Source organism: Aethalodelphis obliquidens, unplaced genomic scaffold (assembly GCF_003676395.1).
Source record: "Aethalodelphis obliquidens isolate GAN/ISIS:26980383/991018 unplaced genomic scaffold, ASM367639v1 scaffold12, whole genome shotgun sequence".
Taxonomy (NCBI): Eukaryota; Metazoa; Chordata; class Mammalia; order Artiodactyla; family Delphinidae; genus Aethalodelphis; species Aethalodelphis obliquidens.
The window spans coordinates 40,355,524-40,369,101 of NW_020837956.1; positions in this window are offsets into that span (position 1 = coordinate 40,355,524).

Here is a 13,578-nt window from a genome sequence, read left to right on the forward strand (position 1 = left end):
TGGGGACAGTGTGTCTTCTATATTGCAGCTCTGAGCTCTGTGTCGATCTCAACTCAGTCACTCCTTTGCAAAGTCTTCTCTGACTCCGAGAAATATGGGCATGTCCGGTTGTGCTAATTGGGTTCTAATGCCATGTGTTTGCTCACCTTCCAGCTGGCATGATTCTGGAGCTCAGACTACCTGTCCTAACTTGCTGTCCACTACTTCTCTCCATGTATTTTACTCCCCAAATAAACTATACTCTTGACAAAATTGAAAAAATATCTCAATTTACAAATGAATGAATGAATGAAATACTGGAGTAAAAAAAGGAAAGAAAGGGGAAAGAAAGGCAGAGGGTTGGATTTTGGCCAATGCCTTTTCCACTTCTTCAAAATATGTGCTATGTTAGCAAAAGTCCAGAAGAGAACTCAACCTGTTCACTACACTTAGGATTTTTTGTTTGTTTTGTGTTTTGGTTAAAAATGTAAGACTTTAATAATTGCAAAAGTGTACATTCTCTTGGAGAAAGTAATTCCCTTTCTTATTATCTTCCTTTGCACATTTTTTCTTGTTTATTTTCTCTGTATATTTTTCCATATTTTTTTTGTCTATAGTTACATTTATTTAACAGTACAGAGGTGAAGAGAGTTGGGATTTGGTATCAGATGAGAAAATAATGTAAATTAGTTATAAGTCACATAACTAGTCTAACCTCATACTAGTTATATGACTTTTAGTAAGCTATTTACCTTTCTCAGCTACATTCTCCAATTTATATAATTGGCCTACATTTTAATTTAGAGTTTTGGTAAAGGTTAAATGATATAATTTGTGAGGGATTTATAAGAAGTTGCATGTGCAGTAAAATATATATTATTGGTCAGAAAGATTCTATGTGTTATCATTGTTACTATTAATATCAATAAGATAACGACCCTGCCTTCCAACAACACACGGGGCAGACATAGGAAAGTAAATCATCTGTAACTATACTCACATAATAGAAAAGGGATTATTGGCTGCCCAGCTTCTTCCATACTTGACAACTGAAAGTTGCACCATGGACTCACACTGATTTGGGTGGTGTCCTAAGTGATGAACCAGATCCCCCTCCCAATTCACAGATGAGGTGTGTGCAGTGGTCTCTCCCAAGACTCCAGGCTTGTAGATCCCACATTTTCCAGCAGCCAGGCAGCTTTCTATCTCCTCCCACTGTCTGCATCATCCTGTCTTATGGTGATGGACTCAAGTTCACAAACTTGAACTTTTGCAGGTGCTCAAAATGTCCTTCTTTCATTACTGTAATATGCTGTTTCAGTTGCGTCAGTGCTTGTGTATATCAGTCTGAGTGCTAACTGATGCAATACAGCTATAGTTGCTAGAGCTTAATTTGTATATTAAGTACTTCCCCTGAGTTTTGGATATCTTGTTGCTGCTTTAGCACAAGAATGGATGGAATAGGTACACTTATCCCCCCATATCTGATTGTGTTGTTGTCCTATACGAATTTATGATTTCTTTATGCCCCCTGACTGTATTTGTGTTCCTAATTTTAGGTCTAAGTATCACTATTTTAGTGCTTAAGTTTAGGACAATTTCACGTGAGATTAATTGATGTACTACTTTGTAAATCAGGCAACTTAGAAGAAATCTATAAAATCCTTTTACAGTTAATCAAAATATATTATTCTATGTCTTCTTCTAGATCCTAATTTTTTCTCTCCTCAAATATTTCTGAATATTTGTGTCAGAAAACCAAAAAAAAAAATCTCTTAAGATTAGAAACTCAGTAATTAGCCAGTAAGAAAGGAGACTTGGGCATATCTGTTGTTTATTGGATGTAGTTGTGTTATTATCACTTTTTCAGAAATATTGAGACAAACTTTTTTTGTCACAATATTCCATCATTATATGTAGCATTTGTCAGTCAAGACATTGTTATTGAAATGAATGACCTGACCACTTTGGCAAATTAATTACATTTGTAACTTAATTTGCCAAAGAAAATTTTAGTTTCATTTCACAAGATTTCTCTGAGGATTCAAAAGAACCTGAACTTTATTCATTCAACATAAAATTTATTGAAATTCTACTGTTTAGTGAGTAATTATCCACAATATTTAAATGCATGGAGAAAATTACAGTCAATTCATGCACATTATATAAGTTGAACTTCTAAATTATTTTCCCCAATTTTCTTCTTTATTGAGTAGTTATAATTTTTCAGAACAGTTTCCAATCCCAGGTTCTGATTTCTTAGATTGTTTCTACTCAACCATCCAATCCTTTATTCAGTATGTATGTACTGACTGCCTTCTGTCTACGGGACCCTATTTTGGGAGCCCCTTTTTCTCTGGGAAATGAAGAACTTGGGTGAAGTCTTGGGAAAATTGTGAGGTTTCTGTCCTTTATTGACATAAGAAAAAAGATTCGAGGGGGCTGGAAGGGATGGAGAGTGGTTTTGAGGACCTCACTCAAATAGTTTGTTTCTCCCTAACTCTAGGAATCTGACACTCAAAGCAAGTAAATAGGAGAATGATCTGTCTTCTTTATAAAACCATCTTCAAGGATTTAAAAAGTAGCATTTACATGAAATGGCAGGAGCTTGTCTGATGTTGAGTTAATCACAGATTACTCTCACTTCATGCAAAGTCAGCACAAAGTCTGCTACTTCAAAAGCTCTCAGGAAGAAGAGCATACTCGTCCAAAAAATTCCGCTGTTTGGGCTTTTCTCTGATTTCAACTGATTCTCACCCAACTAACCACAACAAGCTGCTGTGCAAAAGAGGCCGTATATAAACCGGCAAGATTAAAAATCTGGAGCCCAGGTTTACTTTTAGCACATTATTTTTTCAGCTGGATTTTTAAAGCTTCCTAGTGAGGTCAATCTCAATTGCACTTTCCTAAAGTTTCTGCATGAGTTTTAAACTCAGATAGCTGTCAGGGGATTGTTAGCTCAAGATCCCAATTCATTCTCCTTGTCAGTGGAGCGTTACATTCCAAGATCGAGGGGAATCTTTAGTCCCATCCTTTCTACCCGCAATCCCATGGGGGGAAATCAGTTCACCTCTTCACCCTTCTTAGAATTAACCTGGCACGTGGCAAGGTTAGCTTTTGTGGCTGCTACTGCCATAATCATCCCTAAAGGAGAAGGATGGCCACTCACAGGCACTTCCAAGGAGGGGATATCCTTTGAAACTCAAAACTGCAGACTGGAGAGCTTACCACGTTATACCCCTCTCCTCTGAAACCAGGCAGCATACCCACTCTCCCCCGGGGACTCACATGGCAGCAAATGCCCCCTGGGAGGTGGGGAAGAGTCAGGCGGCTACGTCACTTGGCAGCATCCAAACTCAGGGTGTCTCTGAATTGGCACATCTGCCACCTTCTGGGACGGGAGACCCAAGCTTGGTTTGTTTTTCACTTATACTTATTGTACTTCATTTCCCTCTCAAGGCAGCCCCAGAGCCCTGTGAAGGAAACAGAAAGAGGGACGGGCACAGGGTGAGGGCTGTGTACCTGGGTGCTCTGCCCCTCTGGTCTCAGTGTGCGCTGAGGGGCAGGATTTCCTGGAGAGCAGACTTGCTGGAGACCAGTTGCACTTGGCAGGTCCTGGGCCATGGCTAACAGCCCTCCAGGGACCGGGCCCTGCTGGCTCCTGCTGCCACTGTGGGCAGCTCCCCAGGCCCAGCTGCTCTCAGGAGGACCCTGTGTCCCCAGCTGGCTCGGCAGGAGGAGGAAAGGAAAGACAAGATGCCCAATTCCCAGGGCACAGGAGACTTTCCATGAAAGCAGTTTGATGGCATCAAATTGATTGCTATTGTCTTTTTTTCCCCCTGAACATCAGCCCCAGAACAGAAAGAGAGTAGTGCTCAGGGTGTGACCACGGCCAAGATGAGTGTGATGTCATGTCATTGTGGATGAGAGCAGGGCTGCAACCATTCACACCATATGCTATGGGCCCAGCACTGCCACCTTCCATCAGCATTTCTCCACCTGGGCACCACTGACATTTGGGGTTGGACAATTCTGCATGGGGGTGGCTGTCCTGCACATTGCTGGTTGTTTAGCAGCATCCTTGGCCTCTACCCACTAGGTGCCAGTAGCACCCACCAATTTTGACAACGACAAAAAGGCTATAGACTTTGCCAAATTTCTCCCAGGGGGCCAGAGAGCAAAATCACCCTGTTAAGAACTACCACATGTGATATCAGATCTCCTCCTTACAATAACCCAGTGGCTTAGACACCCTTTCCCCCATTCTTGCATTGTGGTTGAATAAAGGTGATGGTGGTAGTAATAGTAGCTAACACCAGTTAAGTGCAGGAAGCATTCTAAAAGTGTTCCTTGCAAGACCATATCTGCATTGTCCCTCGACCCTCACAGAAGTCCTGGTGGGTGTTGGTGCCCCAAGTTAAGGAACTGAGTGTAAAAAGCATCAACAAAGCCAAGGAGTGAAAGCTGTTTTATTTTAAACCCTTTCCACCAAGTGATGCTGCTTCTTTGGAGAAAAAAAGATCATATGCATCTGTCTTTATAAGCCTGAGCCACACAGAGTAGGGTGTCCTTGCAAGGTTTCCACAAGTATCTGCTGTATTGAATCAATGTAAAGTAGCCTTTTATTTCCCCTACTTTAGTGTTTTCCTATCACTCTTGTTTCACACAAACAGGTATCTTCACAGAATGAACAGTTGAAGCATTTCCAATATGCTATCGTCACAAGGTTCCAGAAGTCTACTTTGCTGCATGTCAGATCAATGCACAGCTCAGATTCCAACTCTCCCATGACTTTGTCTTCGATTTCTGACTGGAAACGCTCTATACTTCTTCAGAACTTGCACAGGGTATGATCTGAGCCATCTTCTCCTTGATGCCTCTGGTGGTCTATGCAGTACCTGGATAGTTATAAATATTCCCAGTAACCCTGTACAAAAGTACGTCCTCTGAGGACATGACATAGCCTCTTGTGGCACTCTGCTTTCTCTCTGTGTATTCTCCCCACGTCCTCCACACTTATGGAGTGTGGTTGATTGCCTGACTAAATATATGTGTGATCGAACCCATGTGCAAAACCTGAGGGTTCTGTCTGGTTTCCAAAGTGTGCTTACAAGACATTGCATTAGTGTGGAAGGTATTTAATGCTCCTGTCCATGCTTTACAGCCTAGAGATGGACAAGGCTTTTCCTTTCCTTCCTTCTACCTCCTGCCCTCTTGATTAACAGGTGTCATTTCTGCAAGAAAAGGTAATAAACAAATACATAAATCATTACTGTTCTCTTAGAGAGCTGTGCTGGGTTTCAAAGAAAGACAGAATATAATTCATACAATGGATTCATTTTTCCTATGAGGTCGCTAGTCCTTCAGAAACCAGGCAATTTTTTTTTTTTTTTAGTGTGTGTGTGGACACCATTGTGGGCCAGGCCAAATTCACTGGGACCGTGCTGTCACTCACTCATTGAGGTGACAGATGCTACAGTGTCACTCCACCCACTAAGGATCAAATGTGCTGTGTGGTGCAATGGTTTTATGGAGAAGAGACTGACAATGGGGTTAGTGCTCTAAGACAGACAAAGGCACTACCCCGGACCAGGACCACTAGGCAGATCATTCTAGGAGATGGGATTGGAGTAGCACCCTGAAACATAATGAGGCATTAAACAGGGAACAAAGTAGGAGAAGGGCATCGCTAGAACAAGAGCACATGCCAAAATCTAGAGGTGTGCAAGTCCATAATGTGTTTGGGACATGCAAGTAGTATGTGCAGTCCATCTGCAGTGCAGGGAAACGTGACAAAAGCAGGGCAGGTCCAGACCGCTGAGGGTCATCTGCCTCATTTGCTGAACACGTACTAGTTTCCAGGCAGGGTTAGACACTGAGGAGAAGAGACTCACCTGGGAAAGTCTAGTGACAGACTGAAGGCTGGAAGGCAAGAGGGGAGTCAAGGATTGCTATGACATTCTCAGTGTGCTCTTCATCGGAGAATGCCTCATCTGATTCAAGGCTGTGTTTTGTAATTAGACAACCTGATGACGTAAGCCGAGGTGCTGGTAGAGGATTACAGTGTTCCATCCTGAAGGTACCATGTCCACTTTTACAGGGGCCTTCAAGGTGCTGAACAAAAGAAATTACTTTATACATCATGGTAAGGCCAATGGGAGAGGCAATTGGGGCAAAAACTCTCCTGGGGGTCCTCAGATTTCTTTTCAGAAAACATTCGTTGTGCATCTCTGTCTAAAGGCTTGTGCTAGGTGATATGGCAGCACCGATGGCATGAGGCTGCCTCTGTCCTCGAGGAATTTACTAGGTCAGAGGAGACAGAGATGTAGAGAACTGAATGCATCTCTTGTCCAGAGCTGTGTAACCTTGAGATATACAGAGATAGACATGAATATACATATAAAGATCAGCTTCTCAGTCTTGGTGCTATTGATGTTTGAGGCTGCAGAGTTACATTTTCAGGGTCTGTCCTGTGCATGTTGGATGTTTTCCAGTGTGTCTGGCCTCTACCACTAGATGTCAGTACCCTTCTCAACCCCCAAGTGTGACAACCAAAAATGTCTCCAGACACAGGCAATGTCCCCCGAGGGACAAAGACACCATGGGTTGACAACCAGAGACACATGATCCAGATCTAGGTAGATGTATAGATAGATCAATATAGCATTTATCTACCCTGTGGCTGTATCCAGCCAGCCTTCCCTCGAAACCCAGGTGGAAAAGCTTGGGGGGAAATTGACCCCGAGAAATGCATGTTTCCCATGCACAGGGGAGAGTGGGATGATTGCTCATTTTAAAGTAAGCAAAGCAGAACAAATTGCAGTAAGCAAAAAGCCCTTCTCTCTCATTGGATTCGGTTTTAATTGTCATTGAGAAAATCAAGAGAAAAGCATAGGAAGAGGTAAGACACATGGGAAAAGCAGACTGGGACAAACGGGTACTGATTCTTTCATAATTGGTGGTGAATGTGAAAACTACCATGCACATTGTTTACCAAGTAAATCACAGGTGCCAGAAGCATCCTTGAATGTTGTCTATGCTCAAACTCCAAAGCCAGTGTACACCGAGAATTAGAAGTATACTTCTGGAATAGATTCATTTTTATAATTGTGAAACAATCTCTTTTGCCTATGAAGAAAACGCCAGTTTTTAAAATATGAATAAAATGCCATTGTTTATACATTTGAGGAAGTTTTACCTTACTTAACACTAAAATGCCTTTAACTGCTTTTAAGTACATAAATATCAGTAATATCTACGTTGTAGCTCTTTCTAAAATAATTATTTCAAAAGCCTTGGCTGTGTCTTCCAGATGGGAAGTTGATATTTCATGAATGCTTAAAAACATGAAATATACCAGGACACTAAACTTCCCTTAATAGTAATAAGCTGCCCACATGATACAATTGGTATGAAACAGAAGGCTTAATCACAAATGTCCTCCCCACCTGCCCTTCCCCAGCAGGGGAGGCATTTCTTTGGGTTAAGTCATTGTCTGCAGATGGTCCTGTAGAAATGCAAATATGATACTCAGAACAAGATAATGCATTAATCAACACATTATCACCAAGTTATTAATGAGGTAAGCCAATTAGGACACTCACTCGATCAACATTTATTGCAGGATTACCATATGCCAACCACTGGCTAAGTGCTGGGAACGCAGAAGGAAAGCAGACATGAGCTCTAAGGGAGGCTATTGTTTATTGAGAAACACAGACTTATGGGTCTATAAGCTGCAATTGCAATAGTTTATGCTTCCACTTAAAATGTCGATTTTCCTCTAGTTCTGTTGTCCTTCTCCATGCTCAGTACACCCATCAGTGGTTCCTGGCATGGGCTGCATATGAGAATCTCCTAGGGCACTCTTCAAACCTACAGATGTCCAGTCTCCCCCAGCCCCTAGCCCAGACAAATTAAATCTGAATCTATGGGATGACTGCTAAGCAGCAGAATTTGTAAGTTTCCTGAGGTGATTCTGCTCTCAGTAAGTGTAGGGAAACACCATTCTACTTGCTCTCCCTTAGATAATTAAACCCCAAGTCAAGGATTCAAATTCTGCACTTCCTAATATTGTCTATTTGCTGAAATATAATTTCTCAAGGGTCTCCCTAGAAGGGCTAATTCAGTCCATTTGGGTTGAAATCAAGTATGTACTTCAAAGAAGAGAGTCTATGTGTGATTGTTATGATAAGAAAAGTTTGAAAATAACTGGAAATATACTTAAAACTTCAAAATTGACTTCCCCTGTTCAGTATGCTTAGCATTCTCCTCCATCCCCACCTGAGAACTCACTTCAGAATGTTCACCACAGAGTGCACAATAACTCTTTACCTTACCCCACACCTCCTCTTCCTACTCTCCCCTCCAGACCTCGGAAGAAGATTCCTTGTTCCTCTGACTGAACTTCTCACCTCATACCTCCCAGAGTGATGAGGAAGCAAGCAACCCCTAGTGTGGCTGGAGTCAGCACCTACAGCTCACAATTGTGTTCATTTCTTCCCAACTCCAAATTCAGTCAAATTGGTGGCTTGAATTCAGCAACAGAGGGAGTATTTGCACCACAGAAGTTGGCAAAGACCACAGAAGTGATTCTTTTAATGGATAGCTGGTAAACGTTTACCAGTAAACCACTACTATCCATCTGTTTCCCCAAGGGACATGAGAGAGTTCCCTTGCTGAGGTGCAGTGGAGCAGAATCTAAATTTAAGGTAGAGCAAGTCAGACAAGTCCAGGAAATGGGGGTGATGGAAACTGTCAAACTTCTGACACTGACAGACAAGGTGCCAGCAGAGAGAGGGGATCCAGAAAGATGTTCCACTGGCTTAAAGTAGGTACTTCACGGTTTTTTCTAGGATTGCTCTTGAACAGTATCAATCCATTTTAATCAGCTTAGTAACAAAATGCTTCCAGGTTAAATTTTATAGTTAGTTTGGGTCACATCTAGAAAGTCTTTACTTTTCGGGAAAGGTGGTGAATTTTCCTGCTCTCAGGGACTTAATGTAAACATCCTCTTGGCAAAATAATGTACATTAACTATGTTTAGATATAAATTATCTGTATCTTCACGATTCTTTTCTTTTTAATCAATATTCAGCAATGACAGCTGTTTTGTGATTGGACTGATCCATTTGTTGGCTTAAGTCCTGAAAATGCTGTTTTACTCATAAAGAAAATGTGGAGACTAGTGGGGTCCACCACTGACATTCACAAAGCCTGGGATAACTGATGTGTGTGGAAGATAAGGCAGGGCAGGGGTGGGGGTGGGGGAGGCGTGGTCTTATTTTTCTTATCCAGTGTGCTTTCTGGTCCTGTGCCTTTGCCATTCTAATGACTTCTGTTTTTCATGCCAACAAATAAATACTATCAGTCTCTATAAAATGTATAGTGAATATTATTGCTAGAGGTTTTCAAAATAAAAAAATAAATAAAATGAAGATAGCTCAAACAGAACATGGTGAAATTATTATAGACAAAAGAACTGCCTAAGTAATTATGTGCTATCAGTAACATTAAATACTGTGAAAAAAAATTTCAGAAAAATTGTACGTTTGAAATAACACAAAATAAATTGCACTAGTTTAAAAGGCAATAAAACAACACAATTTTCTTGGCAGACACAAAATCGGTAAAATGTTCTTGAAAAACTAATCTTGAGAAAATGATTTCTATTATATATCTATATCTGGTAAATTTGTTATGGGTTAAAATATAAATATAGTAAACCTTCACTTTAAAATACTTATGGTATATCTTTAATAGTAAACTTTACTTGCTCTTCAGTAAAAGCACAATGGAAAGAAAATAGAGAACACAGTCTGGGAAATGAACTGAGTTTAAGAATGTTCATTCCAGCAAATATTTAAGGCAAAATTAATCAGTGTCCGTATAAATTTCATTTAACCTTTTGTATTTATCAACATGTAGTGTCAACATTTTCCTTGGCATCTAGTTTATAGAGTCAAAATAACCATTCTTGTCTTTTTAAGGTCAAGGAGTCAAAAATATTTGTGTAATGATGATCTCCAAACAATAGAAAAAGTTTAAAAAATGTTAATCTTCCAATATACCCAGTGCCACTTTGGCCCGTTGACAACTGCAGAGTCTGCAGCTGTTAATATAGACCCATCTGGTCTGCATTGCAGCCTTTTGGTGGAGGGTAGTGACCACATGGCACTGGTGAAACACAGGCTGAGTGACCTTGCATCCACAGGGCAAATGGGGAAGAAAACTCTCAGAGAAGAATTCCTTAGCAAAATGGGACACCCTGGCACTCTAGCAATTCTCAGTGGGAATATGTTACTGATGTTATGTTATAGCAGATAAAATACGTTACAGCAGGTACAAGCAGAAGCCCATTCTAGTGAAGTTATTATTAAAGTTATTATGAATTATTAGTAAAGTGGCCCACAAGTACCTAGAGCTTAGAAAACCTTGATGACATGTGCCCCCAACTGCAACCACCTACCCAAACATGTTAACAAATATCCCCAATACAGGATACTCTGGATGAATGTACATATGTGTGTGTATATGCAAGCAAGTATGTATGCATGTATGCACGTGTTATGTATGTGTCACTGTGTAAACCTAAAAACGGGCCAAGCTTCTCATTTGGCTTCTGTTTCTCAGTAAGGAAACACAGGAGCTTGCAGAAATGCTAAGTCAGCATTTTATCAACATCTACTGAGGTGAGGTTAAGCCTAGTTTAGCCAGGTTTCCAGTGGGTAGGGGGTCCTCCATCAACATTTGTGCTTTACCTACATTGCACTGGCCTCCTGGGATTAAGGCTGAATGGTCCATGGAGAAGAAACTTGAGTCTCCCAATTTACAAGAGCTTATCTTTGATGGAATCCTCTATTCAACAACAGCAAACATTTATTAAGTACCTCCAGTGTGTAAGGCTCTGTGCTACACACTGTACACATGGAAACCAGAATAACTCTCTGCCTTCGGAGAGTTAAATTCTGATGGACTTTCATATCAACTGGGAAGTTAATTCTGTCCTCTCTGGAAGAATGGAAGTAGACAATTGGACCAGCGTTTTTAGACTAGGACAGTGAGCCAAGCTCCACAATAAAAGTCTTCATGAGGCCCAAAAAGGGCTTCTATCACCAGAGCTCCCTAATCCTGGGCCTCATTTTTGTTCCCATCTCTCACCTTCATCCATCACCCTTCCTTCCCCTCCGGAGCTCCACTGTACTTGGGGGCCTCTATCCACTACCACATGTGAACAGATCCAATGCAACTGTCATTTCAATTGTCTATCTCCCTGCTGGATTCTCATTTCCTTAAGAGCAGAGATTGATCATGTCTCTGAAGAATTACCATTCTATGCTAGCCCAAAACAACAAAAAAGGGACTCTATATACTCCTTTCAGGACAGAATTCATCCCAGCATCTTGTGGTTTTGTACATCTTCTTCCTTTTGGCTTTCTCTTTCTTTCCTTAATTTCAGTACCTGGTTAGGTGCCATGGTTGCCCCTCATCTGCTATCTGGGTCCTTCCTTCTTCTACACTAAGGGCATCCCCTTGACTTGTTTTTCTGTGTAATCCATAAAGACCCCATTATTTTATAAAAATCATGTATTTGAACTCAAGGAGGGCTGTGGTATATAGGTGTACTCTAATCACCCTGAATTTGATATCGAAACTGTTAGTAAGCAGTCAGATACTCTTTTGTTTCCCTAAAGATAAGTAAGAAAAAGTCATGCATTTTATGGAGCTGTAATTTATTGGATCTGTTAAGCTACATGTTTTTCTCCGTATTTTAAAAGATTGCTGTATTTATTAATATTCATGATTAAATAACTTATTGGCATTCACAAAACAAATATCACATGGAAATCATTACATTCAAAAGTCACATTTCATGTGATTCATCTTCACCTTAAAATAAAACAAAGGAATATATTGTTTGGTGACTTACTGGATCTTCTTCAGTAGCTATTTATCAATTTACCACATTATAGAAATTAAATCATCTGATTCTATTTTTTTAATTATTCATTTCTTAATTCAATAGCAATACCATGTTGATATTAGATGAACTGAAGTGTCCTTTCCCTTTTCAGATTTATATCGTCTTTGTCCCTGGATTCTGAGCAAGAAAATAATCTATGGAATAAATTGTGGTTATTTGTGTATGTTTGCATTTGCAGAATAATTCCCTTCACTCTTCCTTCTCATAAAAATGAGCATAAGAAGCAGCTATTCCAATCAGGTATGATTATTAAAGCTTGTTCTCTGAGTACTGCACAAGTTTGAAATGTTACCTGCTTAGAAAATAAAAGAGTTGAGAGTGCTTTTATATTCATGACCCAGGTCCTTCCTAATCATTTCTTGGTTGTTGGCCATTCAGTGAAGATTCAAGAGATGATGGCATAAGGTATCATGGGACAAATATCATACGTGTTATAGGAATCTAACTGATCTATTCTGAGAAAATGTAAGTTACCTTTTTTTTTTCGCCATATGCGGGCCTCTCACTGCTGTGGCCTCTCCCGTTGCGGAGCACAGGCTCCGGACCCGCAGGCTCAGCGGCCATGGCTCACGGGCCCAGCTGCCCAGCCGCCCCGCGGCGTGTGGGATTTTCCTGGACCCGGGCACGAACCCGCGTCCCTGCATCGGCAGGCGGACTCCCAACCACTGCGCCACCAGGGAAGCCCTACATCATTTCTTAAAAGACCACAGGAGTAAGAAGCCCGAGGCTATGATTTTTTTCCCTTGAATTTCTTCCCATCATGGTACTCACTTTAGTGTGTGTACACGCACATCCCACATACATACGCCTTTGTTTGATTTGTTTCCTGATTTCTCTTTCCTTAAAACAGCTACATTTGCATGAGGGCCCACGTTCTGCAGGCATGGTCATCATCCAGTATTCACCCAGTAATCACAGAGCTTTCACAGAACTGATTCACTGATAAATAACTCTAAATGTGAATGAAAGGCTAAATAAATTCTAAGAAAATAAACTTGAGGAAATAGAGGTTCTTTCTGACAACATATTTTGTGCTAGATGGATATTTATGCCTAATTAAAAAGAAGCTGTTAGTGCTTATAAGCCGAAAAATTTATTAGAAAACCATTAATTAGAATCATTTTTGACTCCACTCTAAAAGACAATCACTCTTTAGCTTGCGGTTCTAAACGTTGACATTTGCCACTGAGTAAAAATAGTGGGATAAGCGTGTCCTCTTCTGGGACATTTCACAGGTAATTGCACAGTCCACGAGGTTTAAGTCTTCCTGACAAGACATAATGATTGTAGTAAACAAAGGGGCAGAGTCTTAGAATCCAGTTTAAATAAATAAAAAATTTGTATGATAAAGCAAGTGTGAACATGCTAATCAAGGTATTTCCTAGGAGTTTTCCCCTTTTTAATCAAAAAATACTTATTGAGAGTCTACTAAATGCTAAGGTACTTTTCCTGCCAGAAAGAAGCTTATAATAGCCTCAGTACTGCTATTTGCTATTATGTGTCTTCGGCGAAGGTACTTATGATTTTTTCTGTATGTAAAATAGATACAAAACTAATAAGTATCTCATAGGGTTGCATCATTTGTACAAGTGCGTAGTGTCAGACCCACACGTTAG